Source organism: Rattus rattus, chromosome 5, assembly GCF_011064425.1.
Source record: "Rattus rattus isolate New Zealand chromosome 5, Rrattus_CSIRO_v1, whole genome shotgun sequence".
NCBI lineage: Eukaryota > Metazoa > Chordata > Mammalia > Rodentia > Muridae > Rattus > Rattus rattus.
In genome coordinates, this window is record NC_046158.1 from 66,468,594 (window position 1) to 66,481,993 (window position 13,400).

Consider the following 13,400-nt stretch of genomic DNA (forward strand, 5'->3'; position numbering starts at 1 on the left):
ACATAGAACCAAACAGATTTTAACTTTCTAGACTACATGTAGCAGACATTTTAGTTCAAACATTAAAGCTACATTTCTATTTTCTGAAGTCAGATTTTTATTATAAGTTAGTAAAGTTAGTAAGAATAGAGTAAAATCAGTGATCTCCAGAGAAGCCCTGAAGACTCAGCAGCAGATGTCCTCGGGGAGGATCTCTAGCCATCACTGCCCTGCCTAGAGAAAGAGCAGTGACGAGACGGGGGCTTCAGAGAAAAACAGTTTCCAAGAAAGTGACTTTAACTAGCCATTGGCCTGCTGGGACAGTCTATAATTCCACACCAGGAGGATCGGGCAGGAAGATGGCTGCCACCTGGACCAGTCTGGGCTGCAAGCCTGGACCGCCCTATATAGTGTGCAGCCCTGAGCTCCTTGATGGGGCTTCACAGTTCCCCTTCCCATCATTAAACCTCACTCGACTTTATAAAGAAAAAGCTCTTTTAATTTCCTTTTATGATTATATAGATACGGCATATGACTTAAGGATACAGGTATCACAGAAATGTAAGAATAATAGAAGATTCTCTTCTCCTAACTATATGCGTTTTCCAAAATATTTTACAGAATTTTACCTCCAGTAGTTAGTTATTACAACCATTTTAAATCATGTGCCTGTCTCAAAACGTCAGTGCCCTGGTCTGTTTCTAACTGCTCAGACTTGGTCTCTCATCCATGAGAAAACAGTCTCTGGTGAGTCTCAATCATCTGCCTGAGTGGGTGGCCAACCATGCCACTTTCCATCACAGCCTCACTTCTCTTTTACATTGTGTTAAGTAAAGCAAAAGCTTTTTGCCAGGCAGTGGTGGCACATACGTTTAATCCCAGCACTCAGGAGACCGGTGGAACTCTTGAATTCAAGGCCAGCCTGTCTACAAAGCTAGTTCCAGGACAGCCAAGACTACACAAAGAAACCCTGTCTTTAAAAAAAAAACAAAAGGGGCTGAAGTGATGGCTCAGTGGTTAAGAGCATTGACTGCCCTTCCAGAGGTCCTGAGTTCAAATCCCAGCAACCACATGGTGGCTCACATCCATCTGCAGTGGGATCCAATGCCCTCTTCTGTTGTACATGAAGACAGTGACAGTGTGCTCACATTTAAAAAAAGAGGCAAAATAACCTGTTTTCATTTCATCTTATTTTTTGCATCTCTTTTCTCATTATACAGACAACACATGTGATTTTAAAAATGCAAGCATCACAGAAATATGAATCATAGAAGATGCTCTCCCTACAACCTATGCATTTTCTGTTATATTAATTTTGCCACCAGTAGCCAATTAGTATTACCATTTTCTATTGCATAGATGTTTTCTGCTTACATGCTAACAGAGTTTTAAAACAGGAAAAGCACACTGTGTGTTTTAGCACAGTGTGTTCTAGGTCTCGAGCATCTTTCATATCTCCAGACTTCATGTTAGTGGCATCGTATGGTTTGATTTTATGGCCACAGAAGTTCTAAGCTTAAAGCCTTCTTGTCTTTTCTCTTTACTAGAAGGAATTCAGTCATTGCAGGGTTAGTTGGCAGGCCATCTGGCAGAGCAGTCATACAGATTAGCACAGCTAGCAGGGACTCTGTCTAGAGTAGATTCTGTTCTCAGAATTCCTGACTTCAGAGCCCCTGCTGCCCTTCTCATAGGTGAGCTAACGTAAGGAAACAAGTAGCAGCCTCCTCTCAGGACGACTAAGCCTGTGTATACGGCATTCTTGAGACTCCATAGAGAACTCTATGGATGGAGCGCTGGCCTGGCGTGTACAAGGACCTGGGCTGCTTCTCTTACAGCACCAAAAAGAAAAGTCAGGTGCCAGCTCCTCCGCGGCTCACGGCATTGGTATATGAAGATGAGAAGGAAAAGTCAGAGCCTGAGCCACAGAGCTCGGCCTCTGCGTCTGGATCAGGCATTGACGCTTTGCTTCAGGGAAGGAAGCATGGCCGACTATGTCGATTCATGGCCTCTCTTCCTTAGACATAGAAAGAAGGCAGTAAAGTTGAAAACCTATAATGGTCTCACATCTGCCCCTGGAGTCTTCTTATCCACCCTCACTAAAAGATCTTTAGATGTCTCCTTTATTGAAGCTATACTACACTGTGGATCTAAGAGAAAAGCAGAGCATACAGAGCTTGAAGGCTCAAGACCCAGGAACACCATAAAGACATTGTGGGCTTTGGTTACAGACCACCACAGTAAAGCAAGACAGACGATAAGTGCACAAACTCCCCAATACATTTAGAGTCATGTGTACACTGTGCCGCAGTCTTGGGCTTCAGAAAAGCCACTGTGCCCATAAATGTACACATCTTAGTTTTAAGTCTTTCAGCAAGTAGTAATATTGCAGTAGGTTGAGGGCCCTGCTCTAATGTTGGCGGCTGTTGACTGATCAGATTAGTGGCTATTAAGTGAGGGGATGGCAGTAGATTGTTAAGGTGGCAGAGATGTGCTTTGAGTCACATTACTTTCATGAGGGATTTCATGACAGGGTTTCTTTCAAAACCCAGAATGAATCTCCAATATTCTCTAGAGAAGATTCCATCTCCAAAACACGTTTACTTTTCCCATCATCGGGAGCAGCCTGTCTGTCCTCTGTTAGAGCCTAGTCCTGTGATGAGTTCACATGCCAGCACACGCCACACGCCACTGCTGACTCCTCCTCTGTTGCTTCTGCTCTAGCTTTAAGCCCCTCAAAATTGTCTGTGAAGACAAGGGTCAACTTTCTGTTAATGTTTGAGACTTGATGTATGTATAGAATTTGGGCATCTAGAATATTGAATCCTTTCCAGAAGGTTTCATTCTATGGCTACTATTGCTCTATTTAAAATGTACTTCTTAAATAATAATATTTGAAAGTCACAATTATTCCTTGACCCATGGGCTGTGGGATGGACATTGTGTTAACAGGCGCGAAAACTTCATCAACATCTTTGTTCAGTTCCATCAGAGCTCTTGGGTAACCAGGTGCACTGACAATGACACTAACGTTTTAAAAGAGATCTATCTGAGCTGTAAGACTTAGAGTGGACTTATAGTGTTCATAAACTGAGTTGTAAACAGATGTGCAACTGTCCAAGCTGTGTGCTTCATGTATAGAGCACAGACAGATGTGCTTCATGTACAGAGCACAGACAGATGTGCCTCATGTACAGAACACAGACAGATGTACCTCATATACAGAGCACAGACAGATGTGCCTCATGTACAGAGCCCAGGCAGATGTGCCTCATGTACAGGGTGCAGGCAGATGTGCCTCATGTACAGAGCCCAGACAGATGTGTTTCATGTACAGAGCACAGGCAGATGTGCCTCATGTACAGAGCCCAGACAGATGTGCCTCATGTACAGAGCCCAGACAGATGTGCCTCATGTACAGAGCGCAGGCAGATACAGGGCACAGGCAGATGTACCTCATGTACAGAGCCCAGACAGATGTGCCTCATGTGCAGAGCACAGACAGATGTGCCTCATGTACAGAGCCCAGACAGATGTGCCTCATGTACAGCACAGACAGATGTGCCTCATGTACAGAGCCAGACAGATGTGCCTCATGTGCAGAGCACAGACAGATGTGCCTCATGTACAGAGCCCAGGCAGATGTGCCTCATGTACAGGGTGCAGGCAGATGTGCCTCATGTACAGAGCCCAGACAGATGTGTCTCATGTACAGAGCACAGGCAGATGTGCCTCATGTACAGAGCCCAGACAGATGTGCCTCATGTACAGGGCGCAGGCAGATGTGCCTCATGTACAGGGTGCAGGCAGATGTACCTCATGTACAGAGCCCAGACAGATGTGCCTCATGTGCAGAGCACAGACAGATGTACCTCATATACAGAGCCCAGACAGATGTGCCTCATGTACAAAGCCCAGACAGATGTGCCTCATGTACAGAGCCCAGACAGATGTGCCTCAGGCAGATGTGCCTCATGTACAGGGTGCAGGCAGATGTGCCTCATGTACAGAGCCCAGACAGATGTGTTTCATGTACAGAGCACAGGCAGATGTGCCTCATGTACAGAGCCCAGACAGATGTGCCTCATGTACAGGGCGCAGACAGATGTGCCTCATGTACAGAGTGCAGGCAGATGTACCTCATGTACAGAGCCCAGACAGATGTGCCTCATGTGCAGAGCACAGACAGATGTGCCTCATGTACAGAGCCCAGACAGATGTGCCTCATGTACAGAGCCCAGACAGATGTGCCTCATGTGCAGAGCCCAGACAGATGTGCCTCATGTACAGAGCCCAGACAGATGTGCCTCATGTACAGGGCGCAGGCAGATGTGCCTCATGTACAGGGCACAGGCAGATGTACCTCATGTACAGAGCCCAGACAGATGTGCCTCATGTGCAGAGCACAGACAGATGTGCCTCATGTACAGAACACAGACAGATGTACCTCATGTACAGAGCACAGACAGATGTGCCTCATGTACAGAGCCCAGACAGATGTGCCTCATGTGCAGAGCACAGACAGATGTGCCTCATGTACAGAGCCCAGGCAGATGTGCCTCACAGATGTGCCTCATGTACAGAGCCCAGACAGATGTGCCTCATGTACAGAGCACAGGCAGATGTGCCTCATGTACAGAGCCCAGACAGATGTGCCTCATGTACAGGGCGCAGGCAGATGTGCCTCATGTACAGGGTGCAGGCAGATGTACCTCATGTACAGAGCCCAGACAGATGTGCCTCATGTGCAGAGCACAGACAGATGTACCTCATATACAGAGCCCAGACAGATGTGCCTCATGTACAAAGCCCAGACAGATGTGCCTCATGTGCAGAGCACAGACAGATGTGCCTCATGTACAGAGCACAGACAGAGGAGAGTTAGTGCACTTCTCAGGGGCCCTAGGATTTTGAGAATGAGCACTGGCTTTACCTAAAGTCACAGCTGTGTCAGTCCTTACAGGAGAGGTAGCCTGTCCTCCAAACCTTTGAACCCATGCACTGACTTCTCTTGATCTATGGAAGTCTTCAATGGCATCTTCTTCCAACAGAAAGCTGTTTCCTCTACCTGAGATTCTGCTATGTCAGGTTACCCTTCGTCAGTTGTCCTTATGTGATACAGAGGTGGTTTCTTTCCTCAAATCCACGAACCACCCTCTGCTAGCATCAGACACTTGCAGTTTCTCTGAGCCATAGAAGTTAAAGACAGGTGATTGTTGTTCTGGACTTGTCTTTGTCTTGTGGGATGTTGTGGCTGGTTGAGTCCTCTGTAGGATATAAATTATTACCTTAGGTCTGGACATGCCAAAGTTTGAGGATTCTTTTTTTAAAAGAATTATTTATTTTATGTATATGAGTATACTGTAGCTGTCTTCAGATACACTATTATAGATGGCTGTGAGCTACCATGTGGGTGCTGGGAATTGAACTCAGGACCTCTGGAAGAGCAGTCAGTGCTCTTAACCACTGAGCCAGCCCCAAGTTTGAGGATTCTATCTTTCATAACCAAACAAGAGCAGGCGATCCTTCAGACACATGAAGAAGGGTGTACAAAGCAGGAGCTATAAGTGAGTGATGCGCTAGGCAGACAAATGATCTTATCTTTCCATTTTCTGTAGAGCACGGCTGTAAGTGATATGCTAACATCATTGCTAATTCCTCTTAAAATAATCCATGTGTGGCTGTAATGGACAGGAAAGAGTGGGAAAGGCTCACGTCTGAGGAAGCCACTGCTGCTTAGAGTCACCAGTGTTGGTCATATGGAAACGTCAAAGTCCAGATTCCAGAGGCTCTGAAGGTTTGCCTAGTTGTTAAATGCTGGTAACTGTTAGCAAAAGGTAACATCTTCAGGGCAGCTTCAGTTCTGAATAAAGCTTTACTTTCTTTAAGAGAGAGGCCAAACTTTTAGAATCATTGTTCTTTGTTTCTTAATATTTTTTAACTGAAATGAAATTCACTTCACTAATAATTAGCTGTTCAAAAGTAAACAGTTTAGTGGTATTTAGTACATTTACAGTGTTGTGCAACTGCCGTCTGTCTAGTTGCAAAATATTTTCATTTTCCTAAAATAAAACCCAGTGTGTATTAAGCAGCTACTTTTCATCCACTCCATTGTCTGTCTCTGGCAGTCACCAGTCTGATGTGTCTGTGGCATTGATGACTCTGCTGTTTCATATAAATGGAACCATTTAATGAGTAGCCTTTATGTCTGACTTCTTTGAGCTAGCATGTTTTCAAGGTTCACTTACTTCGAAATATTGCTGGTGCTCCTTTTTGATTACTGATTCACACACACACATAATCATCTTTGGGTTTATTACAAATTGTCCATTTATCTGTTGATGGACATTTGAGTTATGGCCACCTTACAGCCACTGAGACAACATTGAGTAACATTTGTGCCCCTGGGAACATTTGTGCACAGCACTTGTACGTGCCTTGTTTACAGTTCCTTTGGGTGTGTAGCTGAGAGTGGTTGCTGTGTCACGTGACACCACACTTCCTGAGAGTCACACTCAGCAACTTTCATTTCCAACAATAATATATGTACATTCCATCTGCTTAATATTCATGCTAGTCTAAGAATATTTTGTTTATAGCTGTCATATGGGGTATAAGGTATGCAAATATGGTGATTGCATTTCCATAATTATTAATGATATTTGTTTTTTTATGTTTACTTGCATTTGCATATATTTTAAAAAGAAATATCTATTTAGACCATTTCTTTATTTTTAGCTTCAAAAAACAATTTAGGCTTACTTACTTTGTGTGTGAATGTTTTGTTCAGGTGTGTGTCTGTACATTGTGTATCCATGGAGGTCAGAAGATTGCATTAGACCTGTTAGGACTGGAGTTATGGACAGTGGTGAGCCACCATGCAGGTGCTAGGACCTGAGCCTGAGTCCTTTCTCTGCAAATGCAGCAAGTGCTTTTAACCACTGAGCCATCTCTCCAGCCCCTCTTTGTCCCACTTTAAAGTCGAGTTGTTACTCTTTCTCTTGATGAAGTGTAGTTCTTACTTAGCCTGGATACCTTAGCAGACATCATTTTTAAATATTATTTTCCTTTTTCTATAAGTTGTCTTTCACTTTGTTCTTGCTGTCTTTTATTGAACTGTTGTACCCTGTTACATTGCTGAGTTTTATTAGCTTGCAATAGGGTGTGTGTGTGTGTGTGTGTGTGTGTGTGTGTGTGTGTGTGTAAGGTTTTTAATTTTTAAATTATGTATATATGTGCATGTGCACGTGTGTACACATACCTATAGAGGCCGGGAGGTGTGGATCCCCTGGCAGGGGTTAAGGTGCTTGTGAGCTCCCTAATGTGGATGCTGTGAGCTGAGCCCAGGTCCTCTGTGAGTGTCAGTGCTCTCACCCATGAGCTCTCACCAGCTCCTGGGCTCCTCTTCCGTTTTGGGTGAAGCTCAGGTGAACCATCCATGCAGCCCTTTCGTTTGCTTTGATTCCTGTTTCAGTCTGCTGTTATGTCTGTTTAGACTTTGTGTGCCATGTTGGCTCAGTTTGGGTAATTTACTTGTAGAGACCTGTCCATTTCTTTTGTGTTACATAATTGTGCAATTATCTGATGCATTTTTTTAAAGATCCTCTCTCCTGACTGTGTGATTAGGAATAATGCCCGCTGCTCTGCTTTTTAGTTATTTCATCTTATTTCTTGGCTCTAGCAGTTTATAACTTCTTTTGAGTGTTTCTCCTAAAGGACATGTTTGAGGGTTTTGTTATTTTTAGGCAGGGTCTCAGTATATATCCCAGGCTTGCCTTGAATTCAGACATCCCATGCCCCACCTCCACCCCTGCTAGGTTTAAAGACTTGAAGTGATGGTTGTATTATGTTCCTATAAACCATGGTTAGTTCATTCTGTGGGCCATTATTTTGTGTCCTTGATCCCTCTGGTTCCTACAGTTCTCTCCCCCTTCTTCTATAGGATTCCCTGAATTTAGAATTCCCCAGGATACTAATGTTTGGCTGTGGGTCTCTGCATGTGCTTTCAGCAGTTGCTGTGTGGAGCGTCTCTGATAACGGTTATGCTAGGCTCCAGCTACAGGTAAAGCAGGACTTATCGTTAGGAATAATTGACTGTTTTGGTTTTCTGTTGCTGTTGGGTTTTTTGATGCTTTTTGTTTGTTTGTTTGTTTGTTTGTTTTGTTTTTATTTGCTAGTCATGTTTGGTTCTATCCTAGGCATGGATTTCCTCTCTGGATTTGGGCCTCAAGTTGGACCAGTTATTGATCAGCCATTCCCACAAGTTCTGTGCCACCTTTACCCCAGCACACCCTCTAGGCAGGACAAATTGTTAGGTCAGAGGTTTTGTGACTTGGTTGGTGTCCCAGTTCAGACTCCGTGTCCCTATTACTGTGCGTCCTCACTAGGTCACCCTTGTGGATTCCTGGGAGTTCCCAGTGAACTGGGTTTCTGCCCCTCCCCCAAAATGCCCCCCCAATTGCAGCTGCCTCTTCCAGTACTCTCTGCCTATGTATAACCCGCCTGATTCTGCTGTTTCCATCCCCAATTGCTCCCAGCCCATCTTCAAAATCTGTTTTATTTTCCCTTCCCGGGGAGATCCTCATGTCCCCCTTTGAATCCTCCTTGTTACTTAGCCTCTCTGGTGCTGTGGATCGTATCACGATTGTCCTTTACTTTACAGTTAATACCCACTTATCCGTGAGTCCATACCAGGTGTGTCTGTCTGGATCTGGGTTACCTCACTCAGGATGATTTTTTTTTTAATGTAGTTCCATCTGAAACCTTCAAGTTTCATGATGTTATTTTCTTTAATAGCTAAGTAGTCCTCCATTGTGTAAATGTACCATGTTTTCTTTACCATTCTTCCATTGAGGGACATCTACGTTGTTTCCAGTTTCTGGCTATTACAAATAAAGCTGCTATGAACATAGTCGAACAAGTATCCTTTAGACAGAACATCCCTTGGGATGGGCCCAGGGGTGCCAGTGCTGGATCTTGAGGTAACTCTCTTCCCAGTTTTCTGAGGAACCGCCATATTGATTTCCAGAGTGGCTGTACAAGTTTCCACTCCCACCAGCAATGGAGGAGTGTTCCCCGTGATCCACATCCTCGCCAGCGTGTGCTGTGGCTTTGGTTGTTGTTTTTAGCCGTTCTGACAGGTGTGAGGTGGAGTCTGAGTCATTTTGATTTGCATTTCCCTGGCAGTTAAGGATGTTGAGCGTGTAAGTGTTTCTTGGCCATTTGAGAGTCTCCTGTTGAGAATTCTCAGTTTAGATCTGTACCTCGTTTTTAGGTAGGATTATTAGATGTCTAGTTTCTTTTTTTTTAATTTTTATTTTATGTGCCTTGTTTTGCCTGTGTGTATGTTTGTGTGTTGGGTCCCCTGGAACCAATAGTTGTGAGCAGCCATGTGGAACCTGGGAATTGAACCTGGTTTCCTCTGAAGAAACAGCCAGTGTGCTCAACTGCTGAGCCATCTCTTGAGCCCCTGATATCTAGTTTCTTGAGTTCTTTATATTTTGAATATTAGCCCTCTGTCAGATGTGGAGTTGGTGAAAATCTTTTTCCATTAAAAGACAAAGAGAGAATATCCAAATTAATGAAATCAGAAACAAAAAGGAGAATATAATAACAGACATCGAGGAAATCCAAGCAATCACTAGGTCATACTTCAAAAACCTGTACTCCACAAAATTGGAAAATCTAAAAGAAATGAACAATATTCTTGATATCACTTACCAAAGTTAAATCAAGATCAGATAAACAATTTAAATAGACCTGTAATCCCTAAGGAAATGGCAGCAGTCATCAAAAGTCTCCTGTGAGGGTTTGTATATGTGGGGCCCAGGAAGTGGCACTGTTGGGAGGTGTGGCCTTGTTGGAGTAGGTATGTAACTGTGGGCGTGGCCTTTAACACCCTAGTCCTAGCCCCCTGGAGGCCAGTATTCAGCTAGCAGCCTTCAGATGAAGATATAGAACTCTCAGCCCCTCCTGCACCATGCCTGTCTGGATGCTGCCATGTTTCTGCCTTGATGATAATGGGCTGAATCTCTGAACCTGTAAGCCAGCCCCAATTAAATGTTGTCCTTTATAAAACTTACACTGATCATGGTGTCTGTTCACAGAGGTAAAACCCTTACTAAGACTTCTCCCAAATAAACAAACAAACAAACAAACAGGCCAGAGACAGATGGTTTTAGCATAGAATTCTACCAGACTTTCAAAGAAGAGCTAATACTAATACTCCTCAAATTAGTCCATGAACTGGAAACAGAAGGAACATTGCCAAATCATTTTCTGAGGCCACAGTTCCCTTGATATTCAAACCACACAAAAATTCAACAAAGAAAGAGAATTACAAACCAGTTTCCCTTCATGATCATTGATGCAAAAATATTCAATAAAATAACTTGAAATCTAAATCTAAAAATACTTAAAAACATCATCCTCCATGACCAAGTAGACTTCAATCCAGAGAGGCAGTGATGGCATATGAAAATCTGTCAGTATAATCCACTATATAAACAGAGAAAAAACACATGATCATCTCATTAGATACTAAAAAAGCCTTTAACAAAATCTAACACCTCTTCATGATAAAAGTCCTAGAGAGATTATGGATCCAAGGGACATACCTAAATATAATAAAGGCAATTTACAGCAATCCTATAGCCAACATTAAATTACTGGAGAGAAACTGGCTTTGTTGGGTACCGATGGAAGGAGAAGTCCTTGGTCCTGCCAAGGTTGGATCCCTAGTGTAAGGGAATGTTGGGGGTGGGGGTGGAAAGGGGGGATGGATGGGGAGGGGATAGGGGGCTTATGGATAGGAAACCGGAAAAGGGAATAACATTTGAAATGTAAATAAAGAAATATGCAATTTTTAAAAAAAATTACTGGAGAAAAACTCAAAGAAATTCCACTAAAATTAGGAACAAAACAAGGTTGTCCACTCTCTTCCTATCTATTCACTATAATACTTGAAGTTCTAGCCAGAGCAGTAAAACAACTGAAGAAAATCAAGAAATTATAAATTGAAAAGGAAGAAGTCAAAGCATTGCTATTCTTAGATGACTATATTATGTATAATTGACCCCAAAAATTCTACCAGGGAACTCATGCAGCTGATAAACATCTTCAGTGAATTGGCTGGATTCTAGATTAACTCAAAACGTCAGTAGCTCTCCTGTATACAAACAACGAATGGGCTGAGAAAATCAGGGAAACAATACCCTTCACAATAGCCACAAGTAATATAAAATATATTGGGACAACTAAGCAAGTGAAAGACTTGCATGACAATGACTTCAAGTCTTTGAGGAAAGAAACTGCAGATGATATGAGAAGATGGAAAGATCTCCCATGCTCATGGATCAGTAAGGTTAGTACAGTAAAAACAACCATCTTACCAAAAGCAATCATAGCTTTAATGCAATCCCCATCAAGAGTCTATCACAATTCTTTATAGACATTAAAAGAACAATACTCAACTTTATATGGAAAAACAAAAAACTCAGGATAGCTAAAACAGTCCTGTACAATAAAAATTTCTTGGGGGGGTGGGTATCACTATGCCTGATTTCAACTGTTACTACAGAGCAATATTAATAAAAACCACATGGTATTGGCATAAAAATAGACAGGTTTATCAATGGAATAGAATTGAAGACCCAGAAGAAAACCCCCACATCTATGGACACTTAATTTTTGATAAAGAAACCAGAAATATACAATGGAAAAAGAAAGCATTTTCAACAAATGTTGCTGGTCTAACTAGATGTAAAAGAATGCAAATAGATCCATGTCTGTCACTCAAGTCCAAGTGGATCAACACCAAACCAGACACATTGAACCTGATCATAGAGTAAGTGGGGAAGACCCTTGAACACATTGGCACAGGAGACAACTTCCTGAAGAGAACACTGAGGTTCAGACACGAAGATAATTAATAAGTGGGACCTCATGAACCTGAAAAACTTCTGTAAGGCAAAGGACGCTGTCTTGTCTTTAAGGCAGGTGTGCCAGCAGTGGACATTCTTATCTCTTGTTTATCTGTCCTTCATTTGTCTTTCATTCTTTAAGGATGGTTTTGAAGTAGCTGGCTGGAGCTACAGTTGTCATGACCTTAGCTGCAGGTGGGCAGTTTCCTTCTGAGCTCAGTCAGATAATTCCTGGACTCACTCTTTGCTAGATGTGGGCAGGAGACTGGTTTCATTTTGTGTGTGTGTTTCCATAGTGCTGGGCACATGGCAGCTGGCTTTCCCCAGAGCAGGAGGTCCTTGAGAGAATGGAACACCCCCCCCCAGTATCTTGATTGCCTTATAACAATAAGGGATGGGGACTGTGTGTCCTCAGGATGTTCTGTCTTTAGGGGGGGTTGCCTTGTCCAGGAGCATTACTACCACGTGTTTGCTTATCCCTGGAAATTCAGGAGAGAGGCTCCAAGGACCTGTCTCACATAGGAAAGGGGAATACACACCCTGTGGTTGATCTTTCTCTCTCTCTCTTGTCCTTCCACAAAGTGACAAAAATAAGCTAATTCTGAGTACCTCAGACCTTAGTTATGTTGCTATGACTGCTTTCCCATCGAAGGCTTGCTTTATTGAGGAAATAGGCTCTTTTGAGCTAAATTAAAAAACTATGTGGTTAAGGAAGGAGGAGAAGGGGTTAATTGAGAAATTGAAATATGATTGATTGTCCTAGAGGTCAGTACTTTATTGAATTCAGGCATGAAGTAGATGCTGGGCTTGAGGTAGTAACAAGGAGTAAGTATATAAACAGCCCCTCCTCAGGTTGTATAGTAGCATGGAGTCCTATATCAGGATTCTGCCCGAGAGCAGTGGTTGACATGAAGGTCTTACATTTGCCCATGTAACCGTGTGCAAAGCCAGAGGCACAGTATGAAAATAGCCAAGGAGAAAGGTGAGGCTTTTTCAGATCGAGTACACTGTTTAACAGCGTAATGGTTTTGAGAACCTTTGCTGTCTTTTTATATGGGGATGAAACTTTGCACTCAGCTCCTGCCCACCAATAGTCTGATACTGTCATTTTGATTTACTTAATGACTTGGGGTTACCTTACAAAAGGACCACTGCACCTACAATTTTTACTAGTTTGTATTTATAGTTCTCTGTCTACTGTTCTAAAACTACTTTGTCTCTACAAAATTCATAAAAGAACTAGCCATTACTCAAAAAAGAACAGCAATGCAAAGCTCTCATGTTCAAGCTACCATTTGTGTCAGAGGATATTAGTGCAGGGGGTGCTTCTGTGTGTACTGAGAGCTTCTAGAACGGCCTGGAATGAGCAGAGCTTGAGCTTTAAATACCCTGAGAAAAGGCAGTTCTGGGTAGTCACTGGGGTTGTTCTGAGGAAAAGCTCAGGAGATAAGATGTGTATTGTGCTACACAGATCATAAGCACATGTGGACAGAGCCTGATCCA

General features: G+C 42.9%; 1 protein-coding gene across 1 annotated transcript in view; it reads left to right on the forward strand.

The window, feature by feature from the left end:
* Positions 1–13,400, forward strand: part of Phf21a (PHD finger protein 21A) — a 173,296-nt gene that overhangs the window by 142,257 nt on the left and 17,639 nt on the right. The window lies entirely within an intron of this gene.